The following is a 16090-nucleotide window of genomic DNA, read 5'->3' as shown; positions in this document are numbered from 1 at the left end:
TTGTTGGATGTCAGAACATAGCTATAGAACTCAATTTGGCCAGTATATTCTGAATCTAAATATGGACTTCTGCCTTGTTTTCATGCTTTCCTAGATATAATCTTTTATGTGATGATCTTCCTGTATTCTGTGAATATGTGTTGCACTCATGGTTGATAAATATAGCTGTTTTGCCCTATAGCCAGGAAGAATGAGGTTAGGTACTACAATCAAACTAGAGATGAAGAAAGGTGGAGTCGGGGTAGATGCCAGCCAGCCACCAGAAGCAAAATGTGTGGAAAATAAGATATCAAGTCATGAACCAAGTGGCAAAGCCTAGATAAGAAATATTGGTTAATTTAAATGTAAGAGCTATCTAGTAATAGGCCTGAGCCACTGGCCAAGCATTTATAATTAATATAAGCCTCAGAGTGATTATTTCAAAGTGGCTGTGGGACAGGGTGGGACAGGGAGCCTCAGTTTACATATGGTACCCCAAGGTGATGCATATACATCCACATAAAACCTGAAAGGATGGAGCCAAGTCCAGCTTCACAGATTTGTCTCTTCCCCTAGACACAGCATGCATGCTTGGGCTACAGCATGGCAGATTCCCATTGCAGTACACAAAGATGTCTTCAAGCCATGCAGTATACTGTGTGGCAGATTTAGCTTTTGCTCATACAGAAAAAAAAAGAGTTAAAGATACACAATAAAAATAGATTCAGACAGAAAGACCCCTAAATAGGTCACAATATATTTAAAAGATGTGCATAGGCTTGAGGGGGAAAAAGAAAAGAAAATAATATATATAGCCTTAAATTTAAAGTATAGATTTAAAATAATAAAATAAGGTCCTTAAAAAGGGGCTAAAGTGACATAAAGAAAATGAGCCACATAAAGATGAAAAATACACAGAGTCTGGATACTGTATGTTATTGTGTTGTCTAAATTTTTTAACAGCTAATGAACAAATGATAACTGCTGAGAGACATTTGATGTGAAAGCTGCTAGATTAAACCAACCTATATATTTTTAAAATGTCTTGACTTCAAAATTTAAGTCAATGGATATGTTGCTTTAAGAAGGAGAGTCTGCTCTTATTTCCACAGAAAATGAGAAGATATGGATTCATTCTGGGTTAGGAAAGATCAGATTTGATCAAGGAAGACCCTTGAAGTTCCTGACTATAGACATAAAAAAAAAACCCTAAAGTAATTACAAGACACGTGATGAATATGTTACCTGCTTAAATATAAAATGAAGAATTATCTTTGACTGGCTTGTGTACAATACACAGTTTATAATTATATTAATACAGATATATATGTTACTTTTAAAAGTTTATATATTTTCAGAACAAATAGACAAGACACCAATAAAAATGGATGACCCAGATGATCCAATGTTTCAATAAACCTCTGTTACAATTTCCTCTGTGTTCTGCACCCAAAACAGCTTCAAGGCTAAGATGAACCAGCCACACAAAATACCCCAGTTAGGACTTGACTATAATTCTAAAATTTCACAGGGTCCCCATAAAACTACCAGTACCCGCAATCAGAAGGAAGTAGTATAGAGAACGATACCAAAACTCATAAAATATTGTTTATGGATGTTTGTTTTCATTTAATGGGGTTGGTTATAAATTGCTAGTGGTCTAAAGAAGAAAGGGATATATGATATAGAAATGATGGAGAAAAGGGCATATTACTGTGAAAAACGTGTATATTATTCAATATACTTTAATCCAACTTTAAGACAACTCTTAATCTCAAAATATTTTACATTGGTATGGATTTTAGTTTATTGATACAAATTTAAAATCAATTTTATTATATTGTATGTATATTTCAATTCTTGTTTACAGTATTATGTTTAAGCAGCTCATTTAAAAAATGTAATGTACAATCAAAAATACAGATTAGTAGTTAGTCATCTATAATAATCAAACTTATAGCCATATTGGTTAGATATTCTATGTGTACAAAGATTCATTTAAATTAGGTAAGTAATCTTCAAATACTTCAAAGACTTACAACTATGGCATTTAAAATGTTTTAAGGCCTAGTCCAGTCCCATGGGGGCTCCACAGCCACCAGTCCACAGTTCATGGGCTTCCACTAGTATGGTCAGTCATCTCTGCATGTCCTCCCATCATGATCTCAATGTCCCTTGCCTGCAGTATCTTTCCTCTCTCTCATCAGTTGGATTCCCAGAGCTCAGCCTGGTACTTGGCCATGTATCTCTGCATATGCCTCCATCAGTCACTGAACAAAGGCTCTATGATTACAGCTAGGTTATTTGCTAGAACAATCACAAGAGTAGACCAGTCCAAGCACCCTCTGGACCACTGCCAGCAGACCAAGGTGAGGTCAAACTTGTGGATTCCTGAGGGCCTCACCAGCACCCTGCCTCTTCCTATTCCCATGATGTCTTCATCTATCATGGTATCTTTCTCCCTGCCCTCCCACTCTGTCCCTGTTCCAGCTTGATCCTCCCATTTCCCTATGTTCTCATCCCCCACTCCTCACCCTCTGCCACTCCCCTGACACCCAGTATGCTTATGCAGATCTCATCGATTTCTTCTTTACAGGGTAACCCATGTGTCCCTCCTAGGGTCTTTCCCTGTTAGCAAGCCTCTCTGGAGTTGTGGGTTGCAGTCTGGCCATCCCTTCCCTCACATCTAGTATCTACTTATGAGTAAGTACATACTATGTGTGTCCTTCTGAGTCTAGGTTAGCTCACTCAAGATGAGATTTTCTAGTTCCATCCATTTGCCTGCAAATTTCATGATATCATTACCCTCTGGTTATGGAAGATGGTTGCTTGGCACCCAAGCAAGGGGATTGGGCTCTCTCTCTGGTGCATGAGCAGGCTTCTGGGAATCCAGTGCCTGTGATGTGATGCCTTGCACAGCCTTGATGCAATGAGAAGAGACTTGGACCTGCCTAGGCTCAGCATGCTAGGCTCTGCTGACTCCCCAAGGGAGACCTTGGTTTTGGGGATGTGGGGATGTCAGGTGGCTTGGAAGAGAGGACTGGGGGGTAGGAGGAGAGAGGAAAGGGCATCTGTGGATGGTATGTGGAGTGAGTAGAAAAATTCTTAATAAATAAAATTAAAAAAAAAATGTTGTAAGAACTTAGACTTTTCTCAACAGATACATATGCTCCTAGCAGCACCAATTACTTCAAAGAGCATGATAGGCATCCAAGAAACTCCTTATGAAGTTTGCTTTCAATGTGGCCATTTGGGAAAGAAACTTCTGTTGCCTGGACTTCCTGACAGTATGCTATATAAACTAGACATGCAGGACTCACAGGAAAGTGACCACTAACCTCTGCCAAAACAAGGTAAGTTCATACTTCACACAAGAGACTGCCAGACATTCTGCAAGACACAGAGGAAAGTGTCTGATGAACTTTGCCAAATTAGGCAAGACAAGCAAATTTCCTGCTTCACTAAAAAGTCTGCCAGATATTCTAGATCTATAGGCTGAAGATGGATATCCCAATGTTACAGAAGAACTTTGGGTGACTGTCTAGGCAGCCAGATGTCTCTGTCATTCTAGAGTTTTGGAAGTTTCTTGCAATGTACTTTCTGTTTACTCAGGTAACATCATATCCTTCTGGGGTCTTTGATAGAATTGAAGACTAGAGTTATAACTAGATAGTTATAGTTCTCCTTAGTTATGATAAAAGGTAAATTAGATATGAAACTTTAGACTCACAAAGATATGATAGATGATAAAATATTTTTCTTTAATTTTGTGAAATACAAATAGAATATTATAAATATAATTCTTGCTTAATAACTGTCTTGTTTTATGTAATTTTACTATGTTAAAGTTAAAACCTTCCTTTTTGATCACACAGAAAGGGGGAAATGCTGTGGGATGGTCATTCTGTATGCTGTGAATATGTTGCTCTCATTGGTTGATAAATAAAGCTGCTTTGGCTAATAGCCCATACAATCAAACTGGAGATAAAGAAGGGTAAATTTAGCAAGGCGATGGTGGTGCATGGCTTTAATCCCAGCATCCGAGAAGCAGACCCAGGTGGATCTTTGTGAGATTGAGGCCAGCCTGGACTACAGGGTGAGATCCAGGAAAGGTGCAAAGCTACACAAAGAGAAACCCTGTCTCAAAAAAGGGTGGGGGGGTGAATTTGGGGCAGATGCCAGCCAGCTGCTGAGGAAGCAAGACATGTAGAAAATGAAGTAACAAATCACAAATCATGTGGCAAAGCATAGGTAAGAAATATAGATTAATTTAAATGTAAGAGCTAGCTAGTAATAAGCCTGAGCTATTGAGCAAGCATTTATACTTAATATAAGCCTCTGAGTAATTATTTGGAAGTGGCTGCTGGATGGGGTGGGATAGAATAAATCCTCTGTTTAGGGGTTGGGGATTTAGCTCAGTGGTAGAGCGCTTGCCTAGCAAGCACAAGGCCCTGGGTTCGATCCTCAGATAAAAAAAAAAAAGAATACAATAATCTGTAACACATTCCAGGCAATTGTGTTTAAACTTGTCTGTCCTGAGAAAGTTCTAGGCTACCCTGCCAATATTTAGTATGTGCTTACTGGCATTTATTTACATGTTTTTCTGATTATGTATTTCTGGTCCTATCTTCTGAATTCAAACAACCTTCCATGGATCATTGCTTTCTTTGTTACTTTTGTGTGCAAAAGTACACTGAAACTGAAGTATATTTGTCTACAGCATTAGACTATAGTCAGCCCCATTCTTTCAGGTTCTCAGACTCCAGGTCTCACAGAGACAGATATGTACAGCTCAGCAAAAGTAGAAAGACTGTCACCAGAGAAAGCCAAGGCAGTAACCTGAGGCAAGAACTAGAGCAGAGGCAGGAAGAACACTGCCCTCAAGCTCCCCATGGTTTGCTCAGTTTGCTTTCTCACCTCTGGCCAGGGATGGCACCATCACAGTGTTCTGGGGCCTCCCATATCAATCTCTAATCATGAAAATGCCCCCACTAACCTGCTTACAGGCCAATCTGATAGAGGCATTTTCTAAATTGAAGTTTCCTTGTCCCAGATGACTCTAGTTTGTGTTGATGGACAAAAAAAAAAAAAAAAAAAGCCAGCACAAATATTTTTGAAGATGTAAAAAGGAGTCTCAGTTTCCACTTTGATTTTGAAACAGTAATATGCAACACTGATTGCAGGCTTTATGCTTAATATTTTGCACTTCCATCATATGATCTTACCATCAAAAATATTCTACAAGTATATGTAGTACCATCACATGAAGATTGTGAGGATATGGTAGCCATGACAAATTTATAAAGGAAATAAATGCAGTGCCAATAGGTGGTAGGAGCATAATTTAAATTAAAAACTATCTTTACATACCCTGTCATATGACCCACAATGATATGAATGTCAAAGTCCATGTTTTTTATTTGAAACGTGTATTTCAGTTATGTCACATCACAATGACATAATAATTTCCTGTGAATCAATGTCATAGTTCTCTACATGTTACTAAAAAGCATTAGCAATTATTATTGAGTTATCAATATATACTAAGTAGATTATTTGGAGGGAAATCTCTATTAAAAGAAACACATCCAAAGGATCATCCATCATGATCAAGTGGGTTTCATCCCAGAGACACAGAAGTGGTTCAACATATGAAAATCTGTCAATGTAATCCACCATATAAACAAACTGAAAGAAAAAAAATGATCATCTCATTAGATGCTGAAAAATCCTTTGACAAAATCCAACACCCCTCCAAGATAAAAGTCTTGGAGATATTTGGGATAGAGGGAACATTCCTAAACACAATAAAACAATATATTATGCTGTGGATATCGCTCTGTATAAATAAAATGCTGTTTGGCCAGTGGCCAGGCAGGAAGTATAGGTGGGACTAGAGAGAAGAGAATTCTGGGAAGTGGAAGGCTGGGGAGGGACACTGCCAGCCACTGCCAGGACAAGGAAGATGTAAGGTACTGGTAAGCCACGAGCCACGTGACAACTTATAGATTAATAGAAATGGGTTAATTTAAGATATAAGAATAGTTAACAAGAAGCCTGCCACGGCCATACAGTTTGTAAACAGTGTAAGTTTCTGTGTGTTTACTTGGGTGGTTCTGAGCATCTATGGGCCTGGCGGGTGAGAGAGATTTGTCCTGACTGTGGGCCAGGCAGGAAAACTCTAACTACAATATTAAATGAAGACAAAAATCAAAGGAATTCCACTAAAATTAGGAACAAGACAAGGATGTCCACTCTTTCCACATCTATTCAATCTAGTATTTGAAGTTATAGATAGAGAAATAAGACAACTAATGGAGATCAAGGGAATACAAATTGGAAAGGAAAAAATCAAAACATCATTATTTGCAGATGATATGATAGTATACATAAGTGACCAAAAATTCTACCAGGGAACTCCTACAGCTGATGATCACCTATACTAAAATTACTGGATAAAAATTGACTCAAAAAAATCAGTAGCTCTCCTATATACAAATGATAAACAGGCTGAAAAAGAAACCAGAGAAACAACACCCTTTACAATAGCCACAAATAATATAAAATATCTCTATTTTCAAGCAAGTGAAAGATCTGTGCAACAAGAACTTCAAATCTTCAAGAAAGAAATTGGAGAAGTTATCAGAAGTTGGAAAGTCTCTCGTGCTCATGGATCAGCAGGATAAACATAGTAAAAATGGCCATCTTACCAAAAGCAATCTACATATTCAATACAATTCCCATCAAAATCCAAATACAATTCTGTTCAAATCTGTACCTCTTTTTAAAATTGGATTATTTGGTTTGTTGATATCTAGGGTTTTTTTTGTTTTTTTTTTTTTAGTTCTTTCTACATTTTAGAAATTAACACTCTGTCATATGTGGGGGTTAGTGAAGATCTCTTTCCATTCTGTAGGCTGCCATTTTGTTCTATTGAAGGTGTCCTTTGCCTTACTTTTCAGTTTCATAAGGCTCCATTTATTAACTGTTGATCTTTGCATCTGCATAATTAGTGTACTGGTGTTCTGTACAGGTGCTATCTCCTGTTCCAATGTGTTCAAGGTTATTTCCCACTTTCTCTTCTATCAGGTTCAGTGTATCTGGATTCAGTAGCACAGATCTTGAAAGAACAATACTCAACTTCATGTGGAAAAAAAAACCTAGGCTTTCTAAAACAACCCTGTACAATAAAAGAACTTCCAGAGGTATCACCATCCCAGATTTCAACCTCTACTACAGAGATATAGTAATAAACACTAATGATATTGACATAAATGGTAGACATGTGGATCGATGGAATTGAAAAGAAGTCTCAAATGTAAATGCACACACCTATGTACACCCAATTTTCAACAAAGAAGCCACAATTACACAATGGAAAAAAAAAGAATTCATCTTCAACAAGTAGGGCTTCCATAACTGGATGGCAGCATGTAGAAGAATGCAAATAGATTCATATCTGTAATCCAGCACAAAACTCAAGTTCAAGTGGTTCAAAGACCTCAATGTACATTCAGCTCATGCTGGAGAAGATGTAGAATGAGGGGAACACTCCTCCACTGCTGATAGAAGTGCAAACTTATATAGCCAGTTTGGAAGTCAGTGTGGTAGTTACTCAGAAATTTGAAAATTGATTTACCTTAAAACCCAGCTAAACCATTCTTGTGTATATAGCCAAAGGATGTTCACTCCCACCACAAGGATACCTGCCCAATTATGTTCATAGAAGCTTTATTCATAATATCCAGTACCTGTAAACAACTTAGATGTCCCTCAACTGAAAAATGAATAAAGAAAATGTGATACATTTATACATTGGAGCATTATACAGCTAATAAAAACAATAACATTAATAACAGGTGGTGGTGGCACATGCCTTTAATCCCAGCACTCAGGAGGCAGAGGCAGGTGGATCTTTGTGAGTTCGAGGCCAGCCTGGTCTATGGAGCGAGATCCAGGAAAGGCACAAAGCTACACAGATAAACCCTGTCTTGAAAAACAAACAAACAAACAAAAAATAACATCATGAAATTCAAAGGCAAGGAGATGGAACTAGAAAAAAAATCATCCTGAGTGAGATAACCCAGACCCAGAAAGACAAACTTGGTGTGTACTAACTCATAAGTGGATGTTAGCTGGAAAATTAAGAATAACCATGCTACAATCTACAAGCCCAGAGAGGCTAGGTAATAAGAGGGGCCCAAGAGAGACACTTGGATCTCCCTGGGAAGGGGAAATATAAGAGATTTTGTGGGTGGACTGGGAGTGGGAAGAGCAGGTGAAGATGGGAACATGAGAGATCAGGTAGAGGTGGGGTGAGGTGAAGAGTGTTGAAAGAGCAGACTGGAAAAGGACATTTTGGGGTCAGGTGGAAGCCTGGTGCAAGGGAAACTCCCAGAAATCTATAAGAATGACCTCAACTAAGACTTCTAGCAATTGCACATATGTAGCCAGAAATGGTCATATTCTGTCACCAGGGAAGACTTCCAGCAGAGGGATTGGGACAGAAACCCAGCCACATAACCTTCCACCTACAGTCTGTCCTGCCTATGGGATGTGCTGGAGTAAAGGTGATACACAGATTGTGACCAACCAATGACTGTTCCAGCCTGAAACCCATGCCATGAGGGTCAGCCCACCCCTGACACTGCCTGAAGCACCAGGACCCAGAGGCTGGACAGTGCAGAGACCTAAGACAGAATCAAACATGACTGAAGTTTTTAAAAAATGTCAATGTAATTGAATGATGCCTAGCGATATTCTTCTATACTCATTGATTGGTGCCTGGCCCAACAGTTATCAGAGAGGCTTCATCCAGCAACTGATGGTAATAGATGCAGAGACCCATAGCCAAATATTAGGCTGAGCTTAGGAATCCTACTGAAGAAAGGGAGGAAGGATTGGAGGAACCATAAGGGTCAAGGACATCACAAGAAAACCAACAGCATCAACTAGCCTGGGCTTATAGGAGCTCATAGAGACTGAACCAAACACTAGGGAGCCTGTATGGAACTGAGCTAGGCCCTTTAATTACAGGTGACAATTGTATAGCTTAGTATTCTTGTGGGACTCTTAACAGTGGGATAAGGGGCTGTCTCTGACTCCTTTGCTGGCTTTTCGATCACTATTCCTCATACTGGGTTGTTTTGCAGAACCTTAATACAAGGCCAGGTGCTTAGTCTTACTACAATTTGATATGTCATGTTTTGTCAATATCCATTGGAGACCTCTCCTTTTCCAAATAAAAACAGGAGAAGTGGATGGGGGTGGGAAGGAGAGGTGGGAGGAGAGCAGGGAGGGGAAACAGCAGTTGGAATATTAAATAAATAAATAAACAAAAAAGTACTACACAAGTGAGTTTGACTCACCATTTACAGAATTAAGTGACTGGTTCCCTAGGTACTTTGAAAGAACAATTAGCTTTCATTTGAGAAGAAGATTCTGTGCAATCATATATAGACATAGTTTAAGCTGTGCACTATGTGTTTCCTCATGGTAGTAATTAATCACACGTTTCTAAGAATGTGCCACTTACTGGTCTACTAAGAAAACCATTCTTACTTTAGTACTGTTTGCTTGCTAATTCACAAAGTCCTGACATTCTGACAACTATAATTGGGAGAGATTATGATTTCTAAATTTGACATATTATTATCTTGACAAATAACATAGCTTTTAATTTTAATGTGTGAGTAGTTCTGAATATGTTCTAAAAAGTAAGTTCTATTTAAAAAAGACTATAAAATACAGACTCCTTTAATATAATGTCTCTATATTGAATCTCACTGAAGTTCACTGGTTTTTAACTTTGACTAGAATAGAAATGGTAATGGAGATAAAGCATGCTCATTGTTTGGAAGGTCGGCTTCTACTGCAAGGGCATTATGAATCCAACTGGGTTTAACTAAGCTTTGACTGGAATCTGATCAGAGAATAGATGAATTCTCACCATTCATTAAGCCTTCACTGGGTTTCTATAACATGATAGAGACCACTCTGGCTTCTTACAAATCAGATAAGAATAAGAAACATGTTCATAACACCCTAAGGAGTTAGGAATCACTTCTCTCCAAAACTATAATACTGGTTGATTTTTAATTGTTAACTTACCACTACCTAAAATTACCAGGAAAGAAAGTTTCAGTGTGTACTAACCTTGATTAGATTAGCCTTTGGTTATGTACATAGAAGGTTATCTTGACTGAGGTGAGAGGACTCACTCTGATGGTGCATTGTACCATTTCATGTGCTGGTCCCTGAACTGTGTGAGAGTGAAGAAAACTAGGTAAGTATCAGCAGAAGCAAGGAGGCAACTTAGGAACAGTCATCTTCTCTGTTCTTGACTTGGAACACTGATTCTCAACATGTAGGGCAAGACCCCTTTGGGGGGGGTCACATATCAGATATCCTGAATATCAGATATTTACATGATGTTTCATAACTGTAGCAAAATTACAGTTATGAAGTAACAACTAAATAATTTTATGGTTGTGGGTCAAGACAACATGAGGAACTGTATTAAAGGATTGCAGCATTAGGAAGTTGAGAACCACTGGCTTAGAATGTTATGCGAGTAGCTAATTTGAGTTCTTGCTACAGCTTTCCCTCACTGATGGAATGTAACCTGGAATTATAAGCAAAATGAGCTTCCTCATCCCTTATTTTTATTTTTGTAAGGCTATTTCTATCACAACAGAAAGAAAATGAGGAAAATGGGAATCATTATTTTCTTAAAGACACATAAAAATACTAAAGGAATACATACTAAAAAAAGCATTACAAATAACGAGGAAGGGTAAATACTAGGAGTAAAGCGGTTCAGTGATGAGCGGGACCAAGAAGAGGGCTAGGAGGATCAGTGAGGTAGATGAAGAATCAAAGACCAAACAAACAAACAAAAAACCTAAGTATGTGTGAATGGTTCAGCAGTTAAAATGTTTACCATGCAAGCTAGATTCCCATGCATACACAACACACACACACACACACACACACACACACACACACACACACACAAAGACATAGAAATATATAAACATAAAATTAAAACATTTAACTAATTACACAATGTTGAATCCAAGATCAAAATGTAAGCTTAAGGCACCCTTGTTGTTTATCAGAGTGCCTAGTAAAATTCCCTTCATTTCCTTGAAGTCAAGATCATTCATTTGGTTGCCTATATAATAAGCCTTCAAATTGTTACATTGATGGAAATGGTTGAGTGACATCGAAGATACTGATAAATAATGTAACAATACAATATTAAGCTTTGTATACAGATAAAATGTTTCATGCAAGAGAACATGAAGTTGAGTCCCATTAACTTACAAACATCAGAATTTTCTTTCTGAATACTGATGCTTGAGAGAGTATGGTCATGCACAGGAACACAAGGCAGGACGGTTTTAGTCCATTCTCTGTCCAAAGCAACTGTCATTATTAGAAACTGTCTTTAAGGTTGTTTCACTCAATGACAATATGTTTTGACTAAGTGTTCAGTATTAGGGCTAATTAAGCATATTTAAGTGTATCAAGAGCTTTCAGTTCGAACAGGAGTTATTTTAATGATTTAAAGAAACCCCACTGTGAGAAGATACAGCTCCTTCCTCCTGTCTTAAATAGGGTCTTATTAAATCCTCTTAGCTAAAGTCCTGAGAAAACTGTGTGAGCAATATAATAAGAACATTTTGCTACCATTTCACTAGGAGATTAATAGGTTCTCTGTGGGTGCTCAAGTCTTCAAATGGATTGCATTTTTACACAGAAAAAGGATCATAGTCATTGTTTTCCTCCTTATGGATAAAGCAGACAAAAATAGGGCAAGAATTGACACATACTGTTTAATACTGTCTAAATGGAGCAGTTCCTTAGAGAAGCAATTGATAATCATTGAAGCATATTGTTGAGATTTTTGTCTATAGAGGGAGCAAATCCTGACCTGCAGACTGACTCTGGTCCTTAGACCCATCTCCCAGCTTCCAAAATATTGTGTTGCGTTGACAACTGGCATGCTAAAATTCAGATCCTATGCACCTATCACACAGTCTGGCAACTGTGTCCCACTGGAACTGCACGGTACCTGTCTCCTGTAAACTGGACATGCTCTCCCCAGTCCACATTGTTTACCTCTACTTACCATTGCATGATTCCCTGTCAATTTCCTGCCTGATCTCAGAGTCAGCTGTACTTCCAATGACTGTTTAAGTTATTCCTCTCAAGTATTCATGACATAATCCATTTTTACTTCTGAAGTTTCAAAACTTAATTAATTCCCTGTCATCAGTCCTGACTAAATGCAGAGAACAAAATAGTAATGCATGTAAAAGTTTTCAATCTCAAAACAGTCATCCCAGAAGAAAATAGGCAGCTTGAAGCCAACAGCTCCATGCAGGCTAAAGTCTCTGGAAACACACGGCTTTGAAATATTCATCTTAGGAACACCCAGTGTGTTCTGAGAACAGCACACGGTTTAGAAAATATTTTAGTCATTCTTGCCCTCATGAGAAGAGCTGCATGTAAATTAATGTAGCAAAATCAAAGAATTCCTTAAGGTCAGAATTTTTTAGGCTTTACAGCACCGTCTAGATATAATTAGATAATTTTCTCTAAAGAAAAAAAAAGATACTTTCTTTTTTGTGGTGGTTGTTTTGGTTTGGTTTTTGGGTTTTTTTAATTCATTTAAGTTTATATGAAAAGAAAACAGACATTCCATTTCTCAGTACAGAATGGTGCATCAGGATCCTTCTATTTAGTTCCTAAACCTTTTAAAAGTAGGATGGAGCTTTTCATTTTGTTTTGTTGTTGTTGTTGTTGTTGTTGTTGTTTGAGACAGTTTCTCTGTGTAGCTTTGTGCCTTTCCTGGAACTACCTTTGTAGACCAGGCTGGCCTCAAACTCATAGAGATCCGCCTGCCTCTGCCAGTGCTGGGATTACAGGTGTGCGCAACCACCACCCAGCCCAAGATGGTGCTTTTTAAGCCTGAACCATTCCTAACTTCATCGCAAATATTTCCCTTATACCTACATATAAGTGTGGCTCTTACCACTAACAAAAGAAAACACTCAGTGCAACAGTTGTCATAGTTAAGTTCTTTTATAAGCAATCATATTGTTGGGGTATCATGTGTGTACCTTCTGGTAATTGTCATATTTGTCAAATATTTCCAGGTCATCTGATTCCCAGAAACTTTCTGCCCATATTCCACAATGTTCCCTAAGTGTATTTGGAAGAAATTTGTGGTAGATTTATCAGTTCCCCTGGGCACCCCTGAAGATTGCTCATTCTACTTTGACAACTTCTGCTATTCTTTACTTAAAAAAAAAAAAAAAAGATACTTTCAATAAATAATTGTTTCCAGGAACAATAACAGAGCCGTGCTAGGAAAACGCAAATCACTATCATATTTGAGTTCCAGAAATCCAGGGAAACTGTGTTCTTACCACTGTCCCAAAGCCACTGTGTTTAGGTGTGGGAGAGAAGTAGTGTATCTACTGTTTCTACACCTACTATAGGTACACTGTTAGCACTCCATCCTCTAAAGACACCACGTCAAGAAAGGAATACTCATTGCTGCTAACAGAACTTCAGATGAGGGAAACTTTCTTTCTCTGAGCTTTGTAGAAGAAATCGTGCTGGTAAAATTAATTTCAAAATTATAATCAAATAAATAATTGCAGTTTAAAAGAATAAAAATATCATAAGCTAATATTTTTAGTAATGTTTTTAGGTTGGCAATTGTGTTAGTTTCATTTCCTGTGGCTGTTATAGAACACCCTGGTAAAAGCAACTTAAGTAAGAAAGGCATCAATCAGCCGACAATCCAGGTTATAGTCTATTGTGGGACATTTATGCATGAACTTGAAGAACTTAGTCACATCCATTATCAAGAGCAGAGAGCAAGGGAATGCATGCATGCTTACTGCTCAACATTTACACACTCTGGGACACAAACCCCGGGAAGGGTGCTACCTACAGTGACTGGGCCTTCCCAAATCATTAGCATTATCAAGAAAATCACCATGGTTATACTCAGAAGTCAATTTGACCTAACCAATGGTTATTGAGACTTTCTTCCTCTATGATCTATATTGTGTCAAACTGACAATTAACCAGCCATCACTGCAACAAAATAATGGACTTGATCTCAGTATCTTCATATGTGTGTTTCATTACCCTTTTCCTCACTGGCTCCCTTCTCCCACTACCTTCTCACACCTCTTCCTTTTATAGCTGGTCCCCTTCTTGCCTTCCAGTCAGTTCACATTGCTTTTCTTATTACATGTAGTCTTTTACTCAAACTCTTAATCATTTTTAATTTTATAGTTTTTGAACAGAGTTGTGCTATGGTTTATTAAAAGGTATTTTAATATAGAGTTTAAGCATAAGAGTTAAGAAAAAGAGAGGTGCTGTATATATAAGCTTCTCAAAAAGGGTTGCATGTTATTGTCACAGTGGTGTCTATATATGAGATATCGGATGTGTATGTAATTTCTTTGATAGCTTTCTTTTGTGCATGTGGATGTATTTTAATGTGTGCAGGTACACTTGTGTGTGTGGGTGTTCATGCCTGTGTGCACCCATGCTTATGAAGACCAAGTCACAATCCCAGTTGTCACCCCTCAGGCATCCTGTTCTCTTTAACTGACTAAAATTTTTCCTTCCAATTTTCATACACATACCTAATACATTCTAATTACTCTCAACCTCCACTCTATCTTACATCATCCCCACTCCTGACAACACCACTCTTCCTCTCAAGACTTTTCCCACATTTTTTTTTGTTTTGTGATTCACTGTGTTTAAACAGAGATGTCTGTGTGACCACAGGTTTAGATCAATCTTTTAGATCCTCATGAGCTTACCAGTGGGTAAAAACACAGAAGACAATTACTGTCCCTCTCCCACAACCCATCCATATCTCCCTCATAACTTACTTTTAAATTAAATTTTATTTGTTTGTTTGTTTATTTATTTATTTATGTCTATTCAGGAAGCATTTTACTGTTGCTCCAAGTATGAGAACTTTCACAGGTGAGGGAGCCTTTCAGAGCATCTTCCACATGGCCTGGCTGAGCTTCTGAATCTTAGTCTTTACAGGTATATTAATGTATTTCTCCCTAATTTGAACAACCATCCTATCCACAATTGACAGGTCAATCTGAATCTCCAATTTCAATACTTGGCTTGGACTCAAGAAGCTCTTCAGGGGTTGGGGATTTAGCTCAGTGGTAGAGCTCTTGCCTAGCAGGCACAAGACCCTAAGTTGGGTCCTCAGCTAAAAAAAAAAAAAAAAAAAAAAAAAAAAAAAAAGGATCTTCAGTGCTGTCTTTAACCTTCATCTACAGGAGATGTTGTGGTCACCATACAAGGCACTTTTCCATGGTAGACACTCATGATAGCAGGAAAGGCAGAGATGACTCCCTGGGTGTTACTTAGGTAACCATTTTCAGCAAGTATAAATTCATTAGGTTGGCTGTCAGGGGAGAAAACCTTTCCTTTGTTATGATGCCCTTTGGGCCTTTCATTTTGATGGAGCACTTAATGTAAGGATTCAGAACAGCAGGAAATAGCTTGGTATTCTTCAGGAGTTGTCCCAGCAGCAGTGACTCCGTTTCCACTTGAGCTAGCTTATTCTGTTCAGACGCAGGAGAATAAAGGGTGACCTTTGATGTCATATATCTGATCAGGGGCCTCACTAGCTTGGCAAAGGGCCTGACCACAGATGTACTGAAGCTCCACACCTGTTTAGACAGACTGGACGCTGCTGGGGTGGCCATCTATTCCTAAATTATATCTTTCATTGACTGACAAATAGGTTTTTATGTAACTATCTTCTGAATTTCCTATTTTCTAATTTCATAATTTTAAAAGATTAAAACATGATTGTTAGTCTATAGCAGTGATAGGTAATAACAACAACTACAAGGTCTATGAAATAAGTTTAACAAAATCAAAATGTCTGTTCACCATTTTTACCATTGATGTAAGTGTAAGCATTGCAGCTTGGGTGGAAAGGGATCCAGAGTTTTCAGATTTGTAACTGTACCCTATGTGCTTACAGATCTTGAGGTAAGATTTACACATTAGCAAAAGAGTCTTAGAGAGTTAGAAC

The 16090-nt window shown here is 38.0% G+C and overlaps 1 pseudogene; it reads right to left on the bottom strand.

Annotated features, from left to right (window-relative positions):
• Positions 1-15022: 15022 nt before the first annotated feature.
• LOC118585252 lies at positions 15023-15755 on the bottom strand (annotated as a pseudogene).
• Between the last annotated feature and the right edge of the window lie 335 nt (positions 15756-16090).

Source organism: Onychomys torridus, chromosome 6, assembly GCF_903995425.1.
Source record: "Onychomys torridus chromosome 6, mOncTor1.1, whole genome shotgun sequence".
In the NCBI taxonomy this organism is placed as follows: domain Eukaryota; kingdom Metazoa; phylum Chordata; class Mammalia; order Rodentia; family Cricetidae; genus Onychomys; species Onychomys torridus.
The sequence above is the reverse complement of the archived record's forward strand: the minus strand, read 5'-3'. Positions and strand labels throughout refer to the sequence as shown.